Source organism: Montipora foliosa, chromosome 4 (assembly GCF_036669935.1).
Source record: "Montipora foliosa isolate CH-2021 chromosome 4, ASM3666993v2, whole genome shotgun sequence".
Classification (NCBI taxonomy): Eukaryota; Metazoa; Cnidaria; class Anthozoa; order Scleractinia; family Acroporidae; genus Montipora; species Montipora foliosa.
In genome coordinates, this window is record NC_090872.1 from 16,305,299 (window position 1) to 16,325,298 (window position 20,000).

Consider the following 20,000-nt stretch of genomic DNA (forward strand, 5'->3'; position numbering starts at 1 on the left):
TTAAAGCTAAGAAAATAAGCTTTCCAACAGCATATAACTTATTTACAGAAAACTGAAACATTTTATAAAAGCGAAAGTTGAACGAAAAAATTTAAGAAAAATAACAGTAAAATATGTTTTCTAGGCAAAATTTGGTCATTTTAGCGTTGATTACGAATTTTTGGATGCAAAACTAATATTTTCTGCAATTTATCTGCCTTCTTGGACATAAATTCGACCGAAAACTGATAAGACACGAATATTTTTAGATTTTTAGGAATAATAGATAACATGGTTCAATGCGTAATGTGATAATGCGATAAAAGTGTCAAATTTGCGACCCATTGCTAACGGCAACGGAAGCGATCGCATTACGAATAATTAACCTCTGTTGCCAAAAACCACTCAAATAACCGGTCAGTGTAAAACGCAGACTGCAGACTGCAGACCAGGGATAAAATGCAGACTGAGGGTAAAATGCAGACTGCAGACTGTGGGTTAATAAAATAATAATGAAAAAAGAGTTATAAGAGTGTTAGTAGCCGTTTGTACTTTCACACTGAAACCCCAACACAGCTCCCATCGCTTTGGTTGCCCCACCGCATGTTTTATCGAACTCTGTAAGAATTGAAGCTGTTTGAATCCTTGTTGTTGTTTGAAAAAGGACAGTTTCGTTAAGTGAGTTGCTTTTAGGCAAAGAAGTCACCACCCCGTAATTCATATGCCCAAGATACCGGGTTTTTGTAAGTTTCTTTTTCTGTCAAGTGTGATAAAGTTTGACAATGAAATGAGCGAAGTCAAAACAAAGATCACAATCGCCCAACTCTTGCTTATGCAAAGTCAAAATTTACTCTCCAAGACGTGTATGACGTGATTTATCACCAGGTAATTCCATCATTTTGGAAATAGCAGCTACTTTATTATTCATCTGCGTCACAAGTTTTCACTGATTTTGGGGCTCATTTTGTTGAAACTCAAGCACGCTTCCAACAGGCCTGTGAACCCTTCCTGCTTACAGAGCAATACTAAAAAACTTCTCCCATATCACATTTCAACCTTAAGCTCGAAAATTCAATACACAACATGATATTATAATTCACAAAGGCAGAAAATACCCCAGAATCCTTTTCCAGCGAAAATTTTATTGAAACAAACAACATATTTGCTCTTAGAGGCGAAAACCTCTTCCTATTTCATTGCGTGCGTGAAGACAAGAAACTCAATTGTGTCAAATTACCATGTACTTCAGGTAAATACTGCTCACTTTGATTTCGTCTCGACGGGCGATAGATTGTTGTCGAAGTCCAGTACTCGTCGCTTTTGAGATTCATGCCTAGTTTATCCAACTGACTTTCCATTATTGAGCTCCATAAGGGTATATTTTGTTTAAGGATCCACTAAAACGCCATTCGCGTTGCATGACTTTCGACGCCATTGCAGGCTAAGTTAATGATTCTACTGTGTCCACAAGAGAAATCTACGCAGTTCCACTACCCTCTCGATCCTAAGAAAATACGCGCAGAAGGCTCTATACACAAAGACACTACTTACCAGGGGAGTGACAGGCAAGACTTTTACCGACACGGAAAAAAAAAAAAAAAGAAAAAAAAAAAAGAAAACAAACAAACTAAACGTAGACCTCGACTGGGTTTGCCCATAGGCAACCCAGTAACAAGGCGCGAATTATCAAGTACTTTGTGACTGATTCTGATATCGATTTACTAGCGACACAGGGGTGTTCCATTTGTAAGCGTATGTACATCTTGCGAGTGTGTTAGTAAGAAAATTGGGTATACTATTTGGATTGCCTGCACTATCTTTTCCACTTTCTAATTATGTCTGTTTTCACATATGCAATTTCAGTATGGGGTCCGCGAGCTATAACAAATATCTTTACGTTTCGGTTTCCTAAAGGAGGTCACACCAGTTACAAAAATGTTGGAAGCTTCTGATAGGAGATTGTGGGAAAGTGTTACTCGCTCTACCGATGGGCCATTGGTGGGCCTTTTGCCACTTTTGTGATCCAGATTGCTGCAAAATAGAGGCCATCTCTTCACCCTTCCGGTCATCAGAACTGAACGTTTTAAACGCAGCTTCACAAACGGATGTCTTTTCACCCCGTGTTTAATTCCCTTTTAAGTAGTTAAGTAGTTTATAACAGAGAACGTTTGTTTCTTTGGAATTTAATATCGAGCAATTATTAGCCATCTATTTTAATCACAGCTCAACCGCCATGGGCAAATAACTCGAATTCCATATCGTGCTATGTGCACCTTCATTTTTTTGATTAACAGTGGAAGCTTTCAGATCATACAACCTGTCAACTTCATCATAGCTTTACTTGATTTCATACCGCAGTTCATATGATTCATTTCATATACAATTCATCATTGATTCATTCCTCACGGGACCATTAGAACCCACAAATGACCAGCTCCCAACGTCAGTGGCTTCATAGCTCAGTTGGTTAGAGCGTCGCACCGGAATTGCGTGGTCACGGGTTCAAACCCCGTTGAAGTCCTGAATTTTTCAGGCTTCTCTACGCAATTGTAAAAATTGCGTTCATAACTGCGAAGATCATAGCTTTACTTGATTTCATATCCGCAGTTCATATATGATTCATTTCATATACCATTCATCATTAAATTTATTAGCTAATGAAGGAATACATGTAGTCTTGCAAGTGTGTATTTGGTTTTTCCGATAATTGTAGTTTTGACAATTTGATTGGTCAAGTCTAATGTTAACATAATTTAAGGTAATTCTTGAGCTATTTCTATATATATTTGTATAAATAACTCTCGCATTTTTGTGTATAATAATGTGCTATGAAGTAGTTTTCTAACAAGGTAATTTTAAACTATTTTTAAGATATTAATTATTATTGTGAGACTCTGTCTTCATGTTTTTTATCAGTCAGCAACATGATGCTCCTGATTTCTATTTCAGCTGCATTTTAGGGAGCTTTGAAACAGGAAGCCAAAGTGTTACATGATTTGTTTATACAGTGTAATGCCATTTTATAGGTAAGCAGGTTAGTTAAGCTGAACTTACTGTGTTAACCTCAAGCACACAATTGTTTTAAGTTCATGTAGTCACTAAGCTTGAAAATTTTGAAAAATGTAACAAAAAGCTTGTTTAAAAGTTGATGTAGAGGGAACAAAAGAGCAAGCTTCCTCTTAGCAGTCTCACCTTGTTTTTCCTGCTAGCCCCCAACATCTTTCATTCTTGTGCCAATATTCCATCCTTCCCACAATGTAAATGTATGGATAAGGTTCCAATGGGTTAAAAATTCTGCATGACTCGATTGTGTGCCTTGTCATTCCCTATTGTTTTTCTGCATTGGCATACATCTGTGAAGTTTTGTAGTCACTTGTAAATCAAGGCAGTTTATTTTATAAGTATACACCTTATTCCAAAATGGCCACCATTTAAATATTTTATTGTTTTTATTCAAATAAGCCCTTGATGCCTCGTTCTTAAGCTTAAAATTCAAAAGAATATTTTATCTTGAACGAGGCAACAAGGGCCAATTTGTATCCGCATAAATCAGCGGCCATTTTGGAATAAGGTGTATTAGCCAAAGGAAATCCTTGATTTCTTAGCTTTTTGTTTTGGTGAATCGTACGCACTGCAGTTACACTCCTTAATTAAAGATAGTAGCTGCTGGTAATTTTAATCACTCATTTAATCAGTCCCTGGTGATGACTCAATGGAAACCAATTGGGCAATAATTATTGATTACCGTAATATTATTGTTCTTCTCCATTCAGATACAATGTGAAAAATCGTTAGTTTGGATTACAATGGCCACACCTGGTCCCTTGGCCAGCTCTGAGGATAAGACAAATGGAGCTAAGCTCAGTCGACTTATTATTGATGGTGGAACAACTGTACTGAGAAATGTTTTCGACACTCATCACCCTCCTGCAAACTTAGCAGCTGATCTTAATGCCTGTTATTCCTTCCTGAACAACCTTTTACGTGGAAGAATTCTCAATCGTCACCAGTGGGACAAGCTGTTCCCTGGTGGTGGAGTTGCTCCGGACTCCAACACATTCGATATAACTCTGCTTTTCCTCCTTCTGACTAACATTTGTGGACTTACCCCTCCCCACACAGGATGGCATTTCAAGCCACCCCCAAGTGACGCCTCTCATGAGGCAAACCTTGCTCGCATTAAGTTTTTCCGTAATCAAGTGTATGGGCACGTGACAACCACTGGTGTGGATGTACCAACGTTCAATGCCCTGTGGAAGGAAATAAGTGCCGTTTTAGTGTCTTTTGGGTTTAGTCAGGCAGAGATTGATCGATTAAAGGCAGAGCGATGTGGGGAGGAGGATTATCTTGATGCCTTACGGGACTGGGCAGAGAGTGAAAGGGATCTCAAGTCCAGGATTGCTGACGTACATCGAATTGTTACTGAAATCCATGAGACACACTTCAAAGCCGATCAGGAGGATAAAATCCTAAAAACACTTGCTAAGATTGACAGCCAACTTGACGCCAAAGGTTACGGAAACAGATACTTGGAAGGAACCCGTGAGTCTTTATTTGCTAAAATCAACAGCTGGTTGGATGATACAAGCTCTCCAAATCGTGTCTTGGTGCTCAGCGGAAATGCAGGGATGGGGAAATCTGTCATCGCTGCTGAGATGTGCAGAAGAATGCAAGAAGCTGGCAGATTGGCGGGGAGCCATTTTTGTCACCATGACAGAGCACGCCACAGGAATCCCAAGTTGATGCTGCAGTCTTTAGCCTGTTACCTGACATGCAGTCTTCCAGAGTACAAGAAAGCCCTTGTGGAACAACTCTCCGGTAATATGGGTGTAAAGATTAACAACATGGAAGTCGCAGATCTCTCTGATTTGCTTTTTTTAGAACCTCTGAACAGGGTAACAGATCCAGGCTTTACATATCTTGTGGTAATAGATGCTTTAGATGAAAGTCAATACCAAGGGCGAAATGATCTTCTTGACGTGATTGCCAAGTTGTTTAAAAAGTTACCACTTTGGCTTCGATTTTTTGTGACTACGCGACCTGAAGTCAACATTTGGGACAGCCTGAAAGATTTGCAACCACTGGTACTGGAGTCAAAAGATGAAGACAACTTGAAGGACATTCGTTTTTACTTTGAACGGAGTCTGGGCGAGTTATTAGAAGTTGAAAGGCGCGAGCTGGTCCTAAATGATCTCGTGCAAAAGTCGGAGGGAGTCTTTCTGTGTGCCCAGTTTTTGGTTGATTTTATAAGGACTAAGAGTTTAACTCTTACCTGGGAACAACTGGACAAGACCCTACCGGCAGGCATTTCGTGTGTTTACCAGTCGTATTTCCAACGGTTGGAACAAGACTTGTGTAAGGAACTGAACATAACAGAAGAGCAATTTCTTTGTTTCCTGAGTGCAATTGCAGCAGCAAGGGAACCACTACCATTGAGTTTTGTTCCTAAATTGTTGTGCAAGGACTTGTTGTCCACGACTGTTATGCGAAAGGTGAGCAAAGCCATTGCCATTGTGTCATCACTCCTTCCTGTTCACGATAACCGTATTCATTTCTTTCACAAATCAGTCAAGGACTGGTTGACAGACAAGTCACGCTACGAGCAGCACATTTTCAGCGTGGAGGAAATGGAAGGCCATAAGATCCTTTCTACTCTTTGCTCTAAAGAATTTGAAGAGTTAAAGAGAAAAGGTGTTAGCAACTCACAATCCTTCACTGACACTACAAGGTACGCCTTGGAACATGGTGTTCAGCACATACTAGAGTTAGAGCAGGACGCGAGATTCTGTACACTTGAAAAAGTGGTTGGGAAGTATGTGTTAGACCCAGAGGTTTTGTACGCAAAGATTTGTGTGAACATGGCAGCAGCCACAGAAGATATTGTTTGTGTGATGAAACGCGATGGGTTGGAAACAATATCAACCGAGTGTTATGAGACCCTTTCGTCATTATTGATTTTGTTAAAGAAGCACCGTTCAACCCTACAGGAATATCCGTTTACTATGTTTCAATGTCTGTTGAACGAAGGAAGTAGTAAACTATCTTCTGACTCCCGAAAGCTTCTGGAGACCAAGTATTCCGATAAGGCTTACATGGAATACTTAAGCAAAAACAACCCCCAGGAAGATGTTCAAGCTCGGTTTAATTGCTGTTCACCGGTAGCTTGTTTCGATGTGTCCCCTAGCTTAGAATACATGGTGTGTGAATGCCGCGATGGAACGATTCAGTTGTGGTCACTTGCTTCTGGTAACCTCAAATGGAAACGTTATGCCGAGCCAAAAAAGTATGGAGGATATTTGGATTTTGCATTTAGAATCATCCAACCCTATCATCCATACCAACCACGTGTGTATGGTTTTTACCGTTCTGTGGTATTTCATCCTACCAAGGATGTCATCTTGCCAGGAGTGTTAAGTTATGCTTATTCCTTCAATGGAGACTTGAAGCCGCTCTTTCCCACCAGCAAGAGCAATTTTTCTGTCTGTTGTATTTGCGGCGACGAGATGTTAAGTGATTGTCCAGACGATGCAAAATGTCTGATGGTGTGGAATCTAAACGATGGCATGGAGATTGATCGTGTCAACAGAGATAAAGATATTTTATCCTTTGCGATGTCCCGAGAAGGAAAGCTCGTGGCAATTTCCCATTCAATGGGCTCCGTTTGTTTAGTTGACCGGGAAAATGGTTTTTTAACTCTTGCAGAGGCTGCTTTAGGGTCTATGTGTGGAATGATTAGGTTTTCACCGGACAGTCGATTTCTGTGGTGTTCAGGTGTTGTGGGTTGTCTCGATGATATCAAAACGTTTTGTTTAAGAGTCACTGAGGGGTCCGAGTATCACTCTTATTCGATGGACGTTGTTAATATTCCTAGTAGGAGTTCCTTTGAACTAGAATCCCATAGAATCGGTGGCTTTTTATTCGGAGATCCTCCGAGTTTGCAAGATCCGCTCCAGTATTCTGACGTAGTGCTTGATAGCAAATCTCTTTTAAGGTACCGTACAGGGGAAGTTTACATTGAAATTGTGTATCGCAATACACCAAGGGAGAACACAGAATTCCAATGGATCCAGTCTCTCCGATTTTCGTTAACCGGTGAAAGTGTTTATGCAAAAGTTTGGGACGTATCGCAGGGACAGCGAATTATGGCCTGGGGCGTTTTGAATGAGGAACTTAAGGGACTGAAAGAGTTTGACACTTTTCTTTGTGATTTTGTGGCTTTAAAAGATGGCATTTTGTTTGCAACTGCGAGCACTCTTGAACTGTGGAACTTTGATTTGTCAGTCCGCGAGCAACAATGGATGTTTGGCGCAGATGCTCTCTTTCCAATTTCAGATGATCAGGTGGCATGCATAAGATTTGGTACACGAGATGGGATGATTGTGGATACTGTTTGTGGAGAGAATGTGGTAAGATTTAAACTGCCTCTTGCAAGGTTGATTGCTTGCTACAGGGACCTCCAGCTCTTTGCCTCGGGTGACATTGGGCAAGAGTTCATTGAATTGAGGCAACTGGGTGAAACCGCACCACTGTGGTGTGCATTCCTGGGTAACAAATTATCTTTTATTATGGGATCATTTTCTCCCGACGGTCAGTTTATTGTTGTTCTCGAGACAAAAGGCACGCATGTTCTCGAAAAAGTTTCTGGTAACTTGTGTGTTAAATTGAGTGTTGACCGCTTTAGGGATTGTAAATTCGTCAGTGACGAGGAATGTGTTTTTCTGAATTTCGCTGACCCAACTGGCGCCCGCCTTCAGCTGTTCAACATCAGATCTGGAGATCTACTCAGTGTAATTGATGTTGGCTGGGATAAGTCCTACCGCGTATCAACCTGTCCCAGAAGTGGTCTCATTGCCATTTGTTCACCACATCAAGGGTTGGACTTAATAGTTATCAGGGTAAAACGCCCGGGAGAGAAGGCACTCAACAGTGAAGCAAAAAAGTAAGTTGGCATTTTATTGTTTGAGAGTCAAGTATTTTTAAAACGCAGGTGGTCTTTCAAATGCTGTGCCCACTGTCGTAGCCAGCGACCACACGAGCGGATACTGTTCGGCAAATGACCACACGACCTGCCTGTATCCGGCACAAGATCCTCTGCATGTACTTCAAGCCAGCCAACCTATAAAGAACAAAGCATTGCTGCCTAAAGTTTAGGGTAGACTTTCATATACCGGACTAAAATGGTGCAGGACAAAATAACCATTGTTACTCCAATTGGGCTTTTCTGATTAGGTATTGTTACATTGATTTTGGCTCTTTTGTTTTATGGACATTACTTATTTCGGATCCGGTATACTTTGTGAAAGACGAGCCGAAGTTAGTGGTTGCTTGGAAGTGTTTTTATTCGCGTATATGGTGATATTGGCTTACATGACTGGGTTGCGTAGTCTGCTTGTGGGCTCATTCTCGCATCCCTTAGTTAGCGCAGGAAAGCACCAGATAACATCGACCTAAACCTGGTGAGCCTTCGATAAGTCAGCGGAGTCTTGAAAGATGATCACTTAGTTTTCGCTCGCTCCTCGCTCTCTCGCTTCTGATCGACCGCGGCGAGGATTATTTCAGTCATAAAACGGTCAATAGACCGGTCATTTTCGAGACGTTACAGTAATTTTCTTCATGTCATAAATTATCCCAGGCTGGGTTAATTACGTTACGTGAAACGGTAAACGGGAAGTGGCAGGAAAGACAACAGCAACAACAACGAATCTTTATTTACAATACTAATCAATTAAGATATGATAGCCATCCCGTAGATAGCAGTGGTAATCGAGGCGGGAGGCTGTACGAGATATTTAATATTGTATATTTACTTAAATGGTTAATATTAGCTGCAATTTTAATTTATCTTGAACGCACTGTATAATATCATGGAAAGAAATTATGGTTAGAACCTACACAAATTGCTGACAAATACGGAAGCTGAAATTGAAAGGAAAGAAGGAAGGAAGGAAGGAAGGAAGGAAGGAAGGAAGGAAGGAAGGAAGGAAGGAAGGAAGGAAGGAAGGAAGAAGCGACAACAGATTGGGCGAGCAAGTTAAAGGCGACCGTTATATCGTAGCGATAAGTTATAATTATCGTATGGAAGATCAAACAGTATAGATTTGACTTTAGGCAACTTCGTGATTAGTTCAGGTACACCAATAGATTCATTTTCTGATTCTAGTATATTAAGTAGAGACACACACGTAATTCCTTCTTAAACCTACTTTTATTGACATGACGTAATTTTGTTATCTTTAAGAAAATTACGACATTTTTTAATTTCCAAGACATGTTTCGATGTTACGAACATCATCGTCAGTTACAGAATATTTGAAAAACCGTTAGGAGTATATAACAACTACGCGAAACATGCATAATTAATTATGATTAAGTGACAAGAATTTTTAATTTTGGTGGTAAACTGTTCCAAACACGGGTGCCAGATCGCGAAAACGAATTTTTATGCAAAGAATAAAAATTTAACGTTTCATGTTGCCACCTTTTCTTGAGAAGTTGTTCGATGTCTGAAGATAACAGGGAAAAGGTTGAAGTAAATCAAACAAGTTTCTTTGATTTTTGGCAAAAGCAATTTTCAGTTTCGCCTTGACATTTGCCGTTTACAGCGATTTCCCTATTGGGTTTCTAAAAAAAAATAAACTGGCAAAATCTTAGAAACGAGACCCCTTTATCTCCTTCGAGAGAAAATTTGAAAGCGGGAAAGGCTTGATCAATCAGTTAAATTACTATTTGTTATTTTTCCTGCAGGTCCAAGCTTCAGAAGCGAGTTTCCTCTCGTTGTCTTCTGATCTGAGGAAACAAGGGCGACCATTGTGACCGCAGAGTTTCCTGGCGCGTCTTCTGGACAAATACAAGTGAAATCTTGTATATATTTTACATTCTGTGTCAGACTGGCAGAGCTGTACAGTGTTTCTTTATTTGCAGTAGATGAGTGTGCGATTGGTTGCGATGACTTTTTAAGTAACCATACGAGTAACGGTGCAACAGCATACACTTCGTTGTTCACTGATTAAGTTAGCCTTTTTTACGATTTAAGTCGCTATAAGTTGGTGACGAAAGTGGAGACGTTTAGGGTTAGAACTGTAGATAAATAATGTCTTATTCTTTTTAATCAGTCCGGGTTTTTTTTGGGGCGTTCAGAAAAGAAAGTTATATTTTAAGATGTACGTTCCATCCCACAATTGCTTTCCAGTTCTTTCATGTGACATTTTGCAAGTGTTTTAAAATGCGTTTTATTCGAATGTGTAAACGGTTGGGCCTTGAAGTTACATTTGTCTACTCAATTAAGGCTAGGCATCCATTGTATTAATTAAACTTGACCATTCCATAGCAAATTCTTTGCGGAATCGTTACATTTGGTCAAATTATTCTCTCTTAGGCAGCCGTTGATTTTCCCGGTACAAAACAAGATTTTTAGAGGTTGGTCATTTCTATTATAAATACTCGAGGACAAATCGTATGAAAAATTCATTCTCAAGAATATGATGTTAGCATGTGTCCCCATAGTCGCCCTCTCCAAACACAAAATGAAGGCTTCACTACGTGAACTTTTATTACATATTTTGAATTTATGGGATGCTTATGTCAATGCGTCCACTTAAATAAATAAATAAATAAGTAAATAAATTCCGAAAACTGCCAAATTTCATTGAGTGAATCTTGAATCTCCATCTTGATATGATCCATTTCTTATATCATTTCATCTTGAATCTTAGTTTGAAATTTTTAATATCATAACTTTTCCTTCCTGCTTTTTATAGATTTATATATCCCATATAGCTACTTATGTTGTTTGTCTTAGTCCTAGTCAAAGTTAACTCTGTTATTTGAGGGCAGAGAGGACATTAATTTTTTGGTGATCTTAATTAGTTTAATCGATTATAAAAATTGATCGTAAATGCAACTATAATAATAAGTGTAATTGTAATAATGATAGAGGTATAATAAAGGTCTCCATAAAGGTAAAAAAGCCATTAATGTGTAATACACTACATTTAAATCACAATCTCAAGATAAACCGGACTTACATCACCCTCGCCACTTAGCCTGCGTAACAAGCGTTTATCAAATTCATTTTTCTGACCGCGCGAGAATAGGGCGAAACTGACTAAATATTGGAAAAACTAAAAAATATATACATTCTCACAGCCGCGCAAACCAGCCTTGCATCATTATTTTGTTTTCAGAAAAATGAGATTCGCTTCTCGCCCGCTGGAAGCACTTGTTACGCAGGCTACCTCACCGCTCGGCTATGCTGCCTCCTCACGTTTTGGTGACACACCCAGGGTATTTAAGTTTTTCGGTTTTTTCGAGAGTGAATTAGATAATAGTGTTGTTATGGCATGGGTGGGCTCCCCAGGGCAGTCACAAACGAGTCTATCTTTAGAATACCCTTTCCCGCGAAAATCAGTTGTCATGTCCCTCAAGAAAAACATGACGGAAGCAGTCACGCGTGACCTGGCTTCTTCTAATTGGTTAAAATTGGCGGCCCTTTGTTTGTTTCGCGCGCAAAGTAATCTAAAAATAAATTCATTTGTGACTGGGCTGGGGCAAGGCCGCAAAGTGACAGATCAACACGTTTATCTGATTCAGTCATGGTTTTTTTTTATTTGGTCACACAGACACATTTTGTGTACGGTGATTTCATTAGCAGATTTGGCGCAGTTGTAAGAGCATTTGCCGTTTTAATCAACGTGGCCTGGGTTGGATTCCCAGACTTGACACTGATCATGTGGTTCCCTACTCTGTTCCGAGACGTTTTTCTCCAAGTCCTGCGATTTTGCACTCTCAAAACATACCAACATTGATTTGATCTGCTTCAATTTAATGCGATTTGTTTTGATTTACATTCTCCCCGATTTATAGTGCAGAAAAAAAAAAAATAGCTAAATATGCTAATATTAATTTTTAATTTAAAGTCTCTGCTTAAGAGCCAGAAGGCTCATCAGGCCGGCGCTTATCTCCGGTTTCTGTAGCATGAAGCGACTAGGAGTATTTATACTCCCCCTGGATGGGATGCTAGTCCATCCCAGGGTTACCCCCAGCATTACGCCGGTACCCATTTATACACCTGGGTGGAGAGAGGCACCGTGAGAGTAAAGTGTCTTGCCCAAGAACACAACACAATGTCCCCGGCCAAGCCCCGAACCCGGACCACTCGATCCGGTGTCGAGCACACTAACCACGAGGCCACCGCGCCTCCCACAAATATGCTAATATTACTACTAAATAACTACAAGCGGAGATCAAGGCAAATAAAAGTTTGATTACTTATCCGTTGATGTATCGTCGTGATTTTGCTTAAGTGGTGGAATTTTAGCGGAGCTCAGGCGCGCAAAGCAAATTCTGTACAGGCGGACGGCCGGGCGTACGCTGACGTCATAACCAAAATTTCTCGCATCGATAGATTTCCCAACAAATCTTGCACATGGTGATTCGCTGGTGTGCTTTATGTATAGTATCTTGAAGACTTTTTTTTTTTGTGATAGATATTGTGTAGAGTAACTGGCTGTCTCGAGTCTTAATACGCTTTTAAGAGTTTCTTTTTAGCATTGTCGTAGCATACTGTCGCGGCGGAGATCTAACCCGAAGGTCGTGGGTTCAATTCCCACCCTGGTCAGAGTTTTTCTCTGTCCTTGTGTGGGCCCATTTCCATCAGTAGGGCTAACGCTCACATGGTTCATATGGGATAGAAATCGAGCACTTCACATTACACTCTATTCAGTTAACTCTGTTTAAAATAAGTGCTACACGGCCAACGTTTGTATAAACGTAACCTTTCCTTGTCTTTGGAAGAGAGTTGACCAATAGAAAATATAGAAAATAAGCCAGTGAACGAGGAGGCGATTTCAAATTCATTTAGCTTTTGTTGTAAAGAAGTTAGAATTGTTACGTACAATGTTCTGGTGGGGTAAAGTTCGAGTGTTTGCCAGCCAATTAATTTATTTTTACAGTCTTGATCAAGAGTAAAAACGTGAGGAAGATTACGGAAAAGTGCTTTTGATCACGTGAATGTGTGAAGTCGGCATCAAAGTGGTCAGTTAAAGGAAAGAGATATTTTTTTTGTAAAACGTTGAACGGTCAGGGTAGGGTGGGAAAAAATTGGCTAGGTCAAAGTTCAAGTGTTATATGTAGTTCACGAAATGGGAATAGTGAACGTTAAAAGTTTTGTTTGGAAGAAGAAGGTTGATCAAAGGAAAATATAGAAAATAAGCCAATGAGTATGTAGGCATTTGAAATTCCATTACTGTTTGTTGATGACAAGTAAGAATTGTCACGCGCAATGTGTTTCGGGTCGTAGGATAACCGGATTTCGAGTGGAACGAAAACACCAAACTTCCTTTCCGGTCAACCACATCGTAGGATAGTCGTTCACAGTTAAAACTGTTGTTAGCGGCATTGATTCCAATCAAAACCAGTACGCAGATGCTTTACAAGTTTCTACACTTTGCTGAAAGGATTTTTAACCAATTTCCTCTGAAGTTCACAGTACTTCAGTGGTTTTTTCTTTACAGTATCTTGGTCAATACCCAGTACAATTCCGTAGTCTGCAGTCCAAAGTCCACATTTAACGACTTTGATTCCAATTAAAATTAGTAAACAAATTCTTTACAAGTTTCTACGATGCTTTTTATAAATATTTAAGACTGTTTCTTAACAATCATTATGGCGGGGGAATAATAAAAATGCAGAAATAGGCTGGTGAGATGTGTTATCGGGTCGTCGGATCATGATAGATTATTGGCTGGAATCTCGTTTCCAGTCACCCACACAACTGTTTCTATTTCCCACCCCCAGCCCCAGATATGTCAGGTAGTCTTTCGTGGTCCAGTGGTCATCACAATCGCCTCTGAATGAGCAAGTTCCTCCTTCCCCGATCACTTTCTCAATGTTGTGTGACCTTTCTGCTACAAGAAATTCAAATGTAAGATGAACTATGGTAAATGGTCTTGTGGTTCAATAGCTAGTAGGCCAAGTAGGCCATAAGTGCGACAGAAACTCAAGTCACTTAATACTTGTAGATTCTCTGGTCAATCAAACTGAGCGGCAAAAATCAGCCAGAGCAAATGTAAACAAGACAAAAACCTTGAACATGCGACAGAGAAATATTCGACAAGCGAACCTTCTTTTCTTTTTCACTTTCTTTCTTTTGCGACAGCCGTCTTTGATGCTTCAGCAAACGTATTTGTTTCGCCAACGAAACTTTCAGATGTTGCGTAATACACATAGCAAGGCTTTTTCACAGCAACAATTACCGCTTTTGGTGTTTTAGGCTTTCGAGGGGGGCGAAACTAGACACATGCCTATTAAATAAAAAAGAAGATTCCACCGGAAAATGAAAATTTAAAGAAAAGTTTGCCTGCGAAAATAAAACATGGATGGATTCCTCAAACTGCCATATTGTCTGTTCGGGTCTGTCATTTTGCTAAGGAGGACTTCAAGTGGGATCTTTAGGTATATAAATATTGGTCTTGGTAACATTCACTTCATACTGACTTTTCACTGTTATGCGCTTCTCCAGGCAGTAAAATAAACAACTTGAAATGTAGTTAAAATTTTGTTAGCTTTATAGACATTACTGAAACGATTTAGTCTTACCATTCGATGGAAATATATAAATCTATCGTTTGTTTTGAAGTTGTAACAGGGATCTCGTAGAAAGCCACGGTAGACGGATTAAACTTGATTTCCAGGCGTTTATTTCACAGCAATGAGCGCGGGATAACACTTCCAGCTCTCTTTCGCTTCGTAAACCCAGTTTAACGACCACGAGGTAAATCTGTTCTGATGGTGGAGCTCTCCTCGCCTGTGTTTTCCTTGTTTACATCTGGTCATCCAGAGAAATCCTTGACTATTGCTGTGTCACAGCCTCGTTTGCATACACAAAAACAAAGATGGCGGATTTCAATTTCAAATTGCCCACCTTTGAAGCGTTATTGTTGGCTATTAGAACACATTAAGCCCAAATGAATGGTCAAGTATGACAATACCGGTAAAGAACTTTCGATTCAGAGAAACTTTTTCTAGGCCGTACTTTCCCTTTAATTAGGACGCGGGACTCTGTATTCAAATCCCGCTCTTAACACTTACAATTCTTTGGAGAAGAGCCGCTAACATTTGTTTGAAACGTTGCCCGCCTTTTTGATGGGTGAATTTCTTTTGAGTTTAATGACAGATGCAAAGTTTAGTACGGTGGCCCATATCTGCAAACACAACACAATATTATCTGAACACAAAAAACTATTATCGAAACACAACACAATATTACCGAAGCACAACACAATATTATCGAAACAAAAGACTATTATCGAAACACAACACAGTATTACCGAAGCACAACACAATATTATCGAAACTAAACACTGTATGATCGAAACACAACACAATATTATCGAAACACAACACAGTATCATCTAAACACAACACTGTATGATCGAAACACAACACAATGTCATTAAAACACAGCACAGTATCATCCAAATACAACACAATATTATGGAAACACAACACTGTATGATCCAAACACAACACAATGTCATCGAAACGCAACACAGTATTTGCAAAACACAACGCAAATCTCCCAAAACACAACACAATATTTGCGAAACACAACTCCAAATGTTCCCGATTACTTTATGCAGGATGTTACTATGGTAAAGTCTGCGTACGAGCCAAGGAGGCCCATCAGGCCAGCGCTTATCTCCGGTTTCCGTAGCATGAAGCGACTAGAAGTATTTCTACTCCCCCCGTGGATGGGATGCTAGTCCATCGCATGGTTACCCCCAGCACTAAATTCGCCGGTACCCATTGATACACCTGGGTTGAGAGAGGCACCGTGAGAGTAAAGTGTTTTGCCCAAGAACACAACACAATGTCCCCGACCAGGCCCCGAACCCGGACCACTCGATCCGGAGTCGAGCGCGCTAACCATGAGGCCACCGCGCCTCTCAGGATGTTACTATACAAGCATAAACCCATCATTACTCGACCCAGTGGCGGGTTATGCGGCTGGATCATTCCCCACCATTTTGTTTGTTATCTTCGCATGTAGCGATCTGTCGCGAGAATGGATGTGTCTTTTAAGTGCTTGAACTGCTCAGAAGAGGTCGAGGAAACTTACCAATATTGCTCTAGATGTGGAGCAGTCGTGGACAAAGAGGAGGTTCTCATTCGTTATTATTTTCAGCGTGGGTTTGATTACTCGGTTATATTACTCTTTTTAGAAAAGTACCATGCAACAGAAATGTCTATGCGTACTTTGCACAATAGACTGCGCGAGTACGGATTAAGAAGAAGGAATGCAAACAGTGACGATGCCGAAATTTACCAGGCCATTCAACAAGAATTGGACGGGCCAGGATGTATGAGGGGTTATCGAGCTATGTGCCACACCCTTCGTTTGGATTACGGAATACAGGCACCAAGAAGAAAGGTGGAAGGGATTTTACAACAAGTTGACCCTGAAGGAACAGCCTTGAGGAAGGCTCATGCACTAAGGAGAAGGTCGTACACTAACCCAGGCCCGAATTTTGCGTGGCACGTTGACGGCTACGATAAGTTAAAGCCATACGGCTTTCCTATTCATGGTGCGGTGGACGGTTTCAGTCGTCGAGTCATGTGGTTGAAAATTTGCCCCTCGAATAATGACCCCTGCCACGTAGCTTCATTGTTTTACGATTGTGTCAAATCAAACAGAGCTTGCCCAAGAATTCTTCGAACAGATTGTGGGACTGAAAATGTGACCATGGCGGCCATACAGTGTTATTTTCGAGAAAATGGTAACGACGACCAAGCTGGATTAAATGCACATAGGTACGGATCGTCCCCAGCAAACCAGCGCATAGAGGCATGGTGGTCATTTTATTGGCATGACAGATCAACGTGGTGGATTAATTTTTTTAAAGACTTAGTTGAAACAAACATTGTCGATACTGCTAGTGAATTAAGTATGTCCTGTTTGTGGTTCTGTTTTAAAGATATCTTGCAGGTTGACCTAGATCATGTAAGGGATCAATGGAACACCCATTACATTCGAAAATCACGTCATGATACAGTCCCTGGTAGGCCTGATGAGCTTTTCTACCTTCCAGAGAACAGTGGGTTTGAAGATTTCAGATGTCCCATGACAGAACAACAACTTGATGATATGGCTGTGTACTGTACAACAGACGAAGAAGAAAACATGTTTCTGGAGTATTTTAACTATGCACTGGAGAGTTTAACTTTGCACCGCCCGACAAACTGGAGGGAGGCATTAAGTTAACACTTTTCCAACGTTTAATGCAAGTATCACAATAGGTCATTCTATGACATTTTAGTACAGTGCAATGGTACTATGGTAAAGCAGAAGATTGAAATGACTTCCACCAATTTTTCAGATGAAATGTAATACATCCTATTCAGTACTTAAGTGCAAACAAGATTGCCAAGTTGGTTGTACACAAAAGTACAACAGATGCTCTACTCTTTCACATTTAGAAATGAGATACAATATGGTAAAGTGACACTTTATTCGTATCCAATTACTTCTCTTAACATGAACAAGAATGATATTGCATCCTTACTTTTCAAAAAACTGAGGAAAATGTTTTAAAACGTCATTTCCTATCCCCTAGTATTTATAAAATAATGCAAAGGTGACATTCTTATTTATTTGCATTTACCCTTTCACTTAAACATGAACAAGAACAGTCTGAGGACCTCATTTCATTTCAAAAGACTGGGGAAGAGCTTTAGAACATTGTGCATATCCATATCCCCTATTTGTAAATGCAAAAGTTACATCTTTTTTAAAGTCATCATATGTGCCATGCACTACTGGTAATAACAACTGGCAGGAACATGCATTTGCTTTTGGGAACTTGGATTTTTCACCACATTGCTCAGGTGCATGAAGGAAGCCAATGTGCAGTTCTATACCACCTGGGGGAACTTCCCTAACTCCACTGACAGAAAAAAGAATATCTCTAAAAGTCAATTCTACTGTTTTTTCTTCAACGAATGTGAGAATGATATAAACACATGAGAAATGAAATGATGGTAGAACCAACTGGGAACTCGGAAAAATCCGAGCCCCAGATGGGATTCGAACCCACGACCCTCCGTGATCTAGTCGGATGCTCTAACCACTGGGGCTCGGATTTTTCCGAGTTCCCAGTTGGTTCTACCATCATTTCATTTCTCATGTGTTTATATCATTCTCACATTCGCTCACTCGGGTGGTTGGTTGGCCACATCTCAGATATGCTTTAAGGTGACTGCGCGATGCAGTTATGAGCTATACTGTCAGTCATTTGAGTCTGTAGCTGCGTGATGCAGCTCGAGTCAATACCCACATTTCACCCTTGCTCGCCATAGAGTCTCCAGTAGCTCAGTGGTTAGAGCATCCGACTAGATCACGGAGGGTCGTGGGTTCGAATCCCATCTGGGGCTCGGATTTTTCCGAGTTCCCAGTTGGTTCTACCATCATTTCATTTTTCTTCAACACCCGTGACAGCACTAGCCCTTCAAGTTGGCGATTATTTGAACCAGTTTCACTATAATGGACAGAAAAAAGACAGCCAAATAATTCTGCAGTTAGGGTTACTTCAGAATAACAGAAAACTTCTTTAAATTTCTCATAATTTTCTGTCATAGCTTGAAAGACACCTAGTTGGGCTAGCCCTTCTTTAAATCCCTCAAATGCTGCATGGACCCTCTCAATTACAAACCAATGAGCAGTCTTGTCAAGAAGATTTAAAATGTCTTCCTGCTTTGTTACGATCTGGAGGGTTCCTGCTAGCTCTAAGACTGTTTCTAGATTATGATCTGAGATAAGCTTTTGAGCCTCTTGAGCAAATGTGGTATTCTTGATAGCCTGCAGAGAATTTCTGAGGTCAAAATCATAAACATCCTCAAGACAGACATTTGCTTGTGTAACTCCTTTTGTCAATGCATCATACAAGGGAAGACCAAAGCATCTTGGTCCAGGACCACCATGAACTATGGACATTGCAATGAACTCACCAGCATAAAAAAAGTAATCATTTCCCAAATAGTTAGCATTGCATGACAAAAATTTGCTTTTTTCTGGACCACAAAATAACTGGGAGTTAACAATCCAATCCAGAACCAGGGTAAAAAATTCTCTTTTTGGTCCCCCCAAGTCAATTGCACCCTCAGAAGTTCCAGAGTCATCAGTAAACTTAACTGAAACCTGGAAGACTGTTATCTGGAGAAAAAGATTTTCTTCTAAGCCCCCTTAAAGCACCTTCCCAAAGATGACTACGACTTATATTAAATTTTGATATCTTATCTTCATTAATCTTAAGAGCTAGTTGTTCTAGTATCTCTTGTAATGACCATCTTGTCGTTGTTTGAAACACTTGAGGATCATCTATTGCCACAGGGACATTTTCTTCTTCAGAATCACTACTGTATAGCAAAGTGCCAGGGATTAAGGAGGCATAAGGCAGATCTGCATCACTGGTGGAACTGGGACCATCATCACACGTTACAGAATGTGCATATGTGTGAGGAACACTAACAGATGAGGCACTACCTGTAAAGGTTATGTGAATTCTCGTACCATCTTGTGGTGTATGTTTTACTGCTAATTCAGTTTCAAACGTTGCATTAACTATATTAATACCATGGCTAAACCTGAAGTGAAATGACAGTTTCCATCACTCCCAAATTTTGCCTAAGATTTAACTTTGGTGAGAGCCAGGTTAATGTTTCCTTGTTCAGTGTAATGTTTACCTTTGTTGAGTGGTAGGATGATCTGCATCACTACTGAAACTAACATCACCATGAGATGTTGCAGTGTATGTTCGTGTTTTTGGAAATGCACTACAAAAGAATTCAATGGCAGTGAGTATTATTACAACTTGAATTGTGGTGGATGTTTTACGTCCAGTTCACTTTTAAACGAAAGATGATTGATTATTCTAAAACTACAGGTCAACAGTAGAATAAGGCAAGTCAGATTCTTGTTTAGCCTAATGCTTACCTTTGCTGAAATGGAAGTTGATGGTCAGGTGTAG

The 20,000-nt window shown here is 40.2% G+C and overlaps 1 protein-coding gene and 1 non-coding gene across 2 annotated transcripts in view; both read left to right on the forward strand.

The window, feature by feature from the left end:
- The window catches only part of LOC138001068 (uncharacterized), a 424,432-nt gene that overhangs the window by 4,621 nt on the left and 399,811 nt on the right, over window positions 1–20,000 (forward strand). The window lies entirely within an intron of this gene.
- On the forward strand, window positions 2,428–2,500 carry Trnas-gga (transfer RNA serine (anticodon GGA)). Its single transcript has one exon. It is a non-coding gene; the product is annotated as a tRNA-Ser (tRNA).